Source organism: Polistes dominula, unplaced genomic scaffold (assembly GCF_049000335.1).
Source record: "Polistes dominula isolate Pdom_NZ unplaced genomic scaffold, Pdom_raw_medaka contig_37, whole genome shotgun sequence".
In the NCBI taxonomy this organism is placed as follows: Eukaryota; Metazoa; Arthropoda; class Insecta; order Hymenoptera; family Vespidae; genus Polistes; species Polistes dominula.
Genome location: NW_028301169.1, coordinates 1,802,747 through 1,808,746, shown reverse-complemented (window position 1 = coordinate 1,808,746; position 6,000 = coordinate 1,802,747).

The window sequence follows — 6,000 nt, the reverse complement described above, 5'->3', positions numbered from 1 at the left end:
AAGTTCGTAGCAATTTTTAATAGGTGACATAAAATTTTTATTAAAAAACCTGAAAAAGTTTTGAAAAACCTGAAAAAGTTCTGAAAAGAATAACATTTTTAACACTAGATTTACGGATGTTTTGTTCATTATTTTTTAATGACGTAATAACATTGTTTGAATAAAGGATTGAGTAAAGGAATTGAACTAATATTTACGTATATTTCATTACGTAACTAAAAACCAATAAGTTTTCAAAAAATAGTATTTAAATTTTATAAATATATAAAATAATCAAATGTTCAATGAGTCAAATTGGCTCAATTCGTAAATCTAGTGTTAAAGTTACCTATATAAAGATGGAGGAAAGGTTTGTGAAACATATTACATGTCTCTGAATATCATCTCAACTCTCACCCAATTCTTTCTTTTATTTTATTAAAATCTACGGAAAGTTCGTACCAATTGTCAATAGATGGCGTAAAGTGTTTTTTGCTAAAAAAAAAAAAAACCTGAAAAAGTTCTGAAAGAACAAAATTTTCGAAGCTACCCATGAAGATGAAAGAAAAATTTTGTAAAACATAATTACACTTATTTATAATAAATATATAACACTCGTTATGTGTGATGGTATTTTACATTTTACAAACTTAAAAATGTTGTATAATCTTTTTTATAAAAAAAAACAAACATTGAAAAAACGAAACCCTCATGGAAAGGAAGAAGATGAAGAAAAAAAATAAAAGAAAAAACTGTCCACTTCTTAGACGTCTCGTTGTACGATACAAAACAAAAAAAAAATAAAGAAAAAAATTCTAAGATAAGTCAAGAGAAGACTAGAAAAAGAGAAGGTTCATGGTGGGGGAAGGAGGAGAGGGGTTGGGAGGAAAGAAAACGAATCGGTGTAAGAAAATCAACCAGTCTTATTCCTATTACGTATACGAAGCCGTTATGACTCTCTTTATATTTTCTTTTTTACCTTTTCATATATGTAGTTACACCTATATATATATATTTCTCTTTGTCGTTTATATATATATACTTTATATATATATATATACCTTAGGAAGGGCCAGGACGGTCATTCGCTTATAATCGTCTTGTCAGTAGTCTTTGATGTTTTGCTAGTGGATATGACGATTCCTCTCTTCTCAGTCGGCCTGGTTCCACCAGTCTCCCCATATAAAGTTAGCTGGAAACCACCATATACATATATATATATATATATATATATATATATATATATATATAGAATGTTATATACAGGTGCAAAAGTTTTATACGTTTGAGAGACTGACTGTCTCTTACTGTAAGAAGAAGATGAAGGGATGAGAAAGGGATGGGGAAGGGACTATAGGTACTTAGGTATCTTTACGTACGAAAGAATGAGAAGATAGAAAGAAATATAATAGGTTGAAAAGAGATAGAAGATGAAACCGCGTTTGCGGCACTGTACAACCAACGAACCCAACATCTTCCACCAGGACGATGGACTCAACGACAACGACAACGACAACGACAACGAACGAACGAACGAATGAACGAACGACGAAGACGACATCTCGCATTCTGACGAGATCAAAAGCCCTACATGCGAGCCAACAAATACGGTTCGCCACTGCCGCGACTCATAAACTAACGTGTCCGCGAGACCGAACATTCTCTTTTTCTTTTTCTTTTTTTTTATTATTCTTATATTTATTTTGATTTTTATTTTTCATTTGGGATTCTCTCTTTTACTCATAATACGATCAGAGAAGGTTATCTCTGTTTTTGGAACCATTCTCAATGTTTAAATTGTATCAGATGTTTCAGAAATGTTGATTAATTTGGAAATAAATTTGTTCAGTTTTGTTTAGATTAATAAAAAATTTCTAACATTTCAAATAATATAAGAAATATTATTATTATTATTATTTTATTTTAAAATAAAAAAGTATACTATATAAATTATTATTAAAAAAAATTAAATAAATATATAAACATTATTATTCTTATATATTTATATTTAATGTTTAATATTTATAATATTAATATTAAATATTAAATATATATTACGATATATATTTTATTTTTTATAATTTCAATTTTTAAATAATATAACTGGTATTATATTCTTAAACAAAAGTACATGCATTTATTTAATGGATCAATTTTATATATATTACATTATCATAAATTATTCTACTTACAAAGGATAATTATTATTATCTAAATTACTATAAAATGGTTGTGAAAGAATAATAATACATTTAATACTTTGAGTATTGTCGGCCTAAGTAAAAGAGATTCTCCAAGATATTTTCTTCTTTATCTTTCTTCTCTTTTCTACCATCTATTTATTTATTTCTTTCCTTTAGTATACAATCGTATTTCCACTTTTTACCTGAGTGATATTACGTGTCTCTCGTTGAGAAGCAAGCACGAGCGCGAAATGAATGCGATTTTCTCGAATAAAGAAAGAAAGAGAAAGAAAACGCGAACCAGAACGAGAAAGAAAAAGAAATCAGTAAAATAAAAATAAAAAGTAAAATAATAAAAGAGTTGAAGAGCCCGGCATCTCGCGTTATTACAGTAAGAGGTTAACGAAATAAGAAATAAAAGTAAAAAAAAAAAAAAAAAAAAAAAAAGAAAGCTTTGTGGTACGTCCTACCACTCTTAAAAACAAAAAAAAACCAACCAGGTAGTTTACAAGCGAGATTCATGCGTAACGCGCCGGCACCGATCACGCAGCACCATGGTGGGGGAGGAAGGGAGAGGTGGGGGAAGGGGTAAGGAAATAAAAAGAGGGATGAGGGATGAGACCGCCACCAAGAAAGAAACAAATACAAAAGTCGAAAAAGAAAAAGAGAACTATGCCGTCGAAATATCCGTAGATAAATTGACGTCAAATCGGATTTTATTGCGAGGGTGGGGAGAATCAGTCGAAGGACCCAAACGGTGATGAGAAATAAAGAAAAAAGAAGATGAGGTGATGGAGGAGGAGGAGGAGGAGGAGGAGAAGGGGAGGGGGAGGAACGCGCGCATATATGCCGAAGAGAAGAAGCCAATGCCGAAGAAAGGTGATAGAAAACAGGTCCGGTCTCGCCTCGAGCGAGGCAAAACTATTTCGTGTTTTTCATAGGGGGGATCCCAAGGCACCGCTATCGGTGCGCCATCTGCCTGACAAAACCATGCATTTGCTTTCTTTTCTTTTCTTTCCTTTCCTTTCCTTTCCTTTCCTTTCCTTTCCTTCCTTCCTTCTTTCTATCCTTCCATCTTCTCATGAATACGTCATATCTATTCTTTTGAACCAAGAAAGGGGTGGAGGGACAACCCCATAAACCTGGGGACACCTCAACCTTTCTTTTTCTTCTTCTTGTTGTTCTTGTTCTTGTTCTTCTCGTTTCTTGATGTTTCTACCAAATTGTGATTCGGTAAACGTCGAATGTTTGGTGAATCATTTCGCTGATTTTCTTTCTCATTTGAGTTACCCCCACTCTCTCACTTGTCTTTCCCCCTCCAAGTATTCTTTTTTAACGGTCTTATATTGGAATACAATTTTATAATATTTGTCTATTTTTAATTTCTATCATTTTTGTTTAAAGGAATTTGAGTATTGCGCAAAAGAAAATTCAATGTTTTTTATATTATATATTTATTTTTTATTTATTTAAATCTCATTTGAGTTACCCCCACTCTCTCACATGTGTTTCCCTCTCCAAGTACCCTTTTCAATGCTCTTGTATTCGAATACAATTTTATAATATTTTTCTATTTTTTTTACCATTTTCATTTAAAGGAATTTAAATATTGTGTAAAATAAAGTTGAGTTTTATTTATATTTGTTTATTTATTTAAATTAAGTTAAGTTATATCGAGGAATATTACGAACGTGTTACTCATGGTTTACAAAAAGCAGAAAAAGAAAGAAAGAATGAGAAAGATAGTGAGAGAAAGAAAGTGTTCCAACAAATGTTGTATAATATATATCTATATATATATATATATATGTGTGTGTGTGTGTATGTGTGTGTATGTGTGGGTGGCTTTTATCCGAGACTCCTCCGCGACCTAATTGAATGCAGCGCAATCTAAACGGCGTCAATTTGCCGACGCCCCACCCCTAAATGTCGTTAACACCCCACGTTCGGTACACTCCAAAAGAGAACAAGAGAGAGAAAGAGAAAGAGAGAGTGTGTGTGTGTGTGAGAGAGAGAGTGAGAGAGAAATGTTGTGTGCCCGCCACCTGCTGCGAACTATTTTCTGCGGTCTTTTTAATACCCACCACGATCAGTGTGGTGGATTCGGCCTGATCGGCTCGTTTCACTGTTACTTTCAACTTTCGATAAGTATCTTTTCTATTCGTTTTATTTTTAACCCCCCTATTGTCAAATATTTATAATAAAAATAAATCTGTTTTTCGTAATAAGTGAGTGGTAGGGGACGTTATTTGAATTTTTGGTATTTTTTTCTCTTTATCGAATTCAATCAAATGTATTTCTTTCAATTTCATCGTCAATGACGTTGATCGGTTATGACGTGTTTTTGTCGTATTTGTAAAAAAAATTATATTTTACAACAGCCGAAAGGTAAATGTATAGTTTTAATGATGGAAACATTTTGTTTTGATTTTATTAAGTTTTTGTAATTAATACAAAATTAAAATTCAATTAGAACGATGAATTTTTATTTTGCTCATAACTTATATCATTTTTAAATGAATATTTCAAAGTTCAAATTCTTATCGTTCGATGAATAAATATATTCAATCATTTAATAACAAATTTTATGAGAATAAACAATGATTATTCTATTGTAAAATAAACCACACAAAAAAATATAAAGAAGAAAACTAAGAATTTCTATTAAAAAAAAAAAAAAAAACATTTTGTATTATGAAATTATTGATTTAAAAAGAAACAAAATTTGAACCAAATTAACGAAATTTAATATTCTAACATTAATCATTATATTTCATTTGAAAATCAACGATTAAAACACCTGTCCACCTGTCCAAAAAATCATTCAAGCATTAGTTTCTATTACCTGTCTAGTGTACTCATAAGAAAGTAAACACGAAAGAGAGAAAGAAAGAGAAAAACAGTCAAAAAAAAAAAAATAAAAAAAAATAAAAAGAGATAGAAATAGAAAAATAGAAAAAGAAGATTCAAGAGAAGGAAGGCATCTCTCGTGCAAAAATTACGAGCCGCGAAAGATAATAAAGTTGTCTGGCCCCGATGAAAGAGAAAGAGAAACAGAAAGAGAGAGAAACTACGAACGATCCTTCTCACCGTCGCCTAATGTACCTCGGAAAAGCCAGTTTTACGTCCATTACCACTACACCATAGAATCTTCTTCGAACAACCCCACCCCACCCCCCGTCCCCCTCCCCCCTTCTCTTTCCTACTCACCTCGTTCGCACCTGTACTCGTTACTGTTGTGTAATGCGTTAGACACACCGTCACGCTCCAAACGTTCCATGCAATTTCACATTTCTTCTTCTTCTCTAACGATACTCACCATTTCATTTTGCATTACCTTTATATATATACATTATTATACCTTTTATTAACCCATAAATAATCCATTTTCACGATAATTATTGTAGTGGATTTTTTTTTCTTTTTTTCTTAACGTCATTCGTATTTATTTTGCATTTTTTCAATCAATTATTCGAGTTTATTCATCGTCAATGTTTTTATTCATCGTCAATGTTTTTTAATTGAATTTGATATGTTTAAAATGTATTTTAAAGAACATTAATAATTATTAATTAATTAAAAATATTAATAATAATTTGTTAAACTAATATTGCGACTTGACTTATGTTGATTTACTTTTTTCCTTTTTTTCTTTTCTTTCGCACCCTTCAGGAAACCCCATTTTTAATACGTTCAACTTCGTTCTTTTTTCTCTCTCTTACGTTTTTCTTTCTCCCTTTCTGTTTTAGTGGAATAGGACGGTACTCCCACGACCCACCTGTTCTTCCTTCGCTTGATACTTTCAAGTAGGTATAATAGGCTATAACCGACCTCCCGT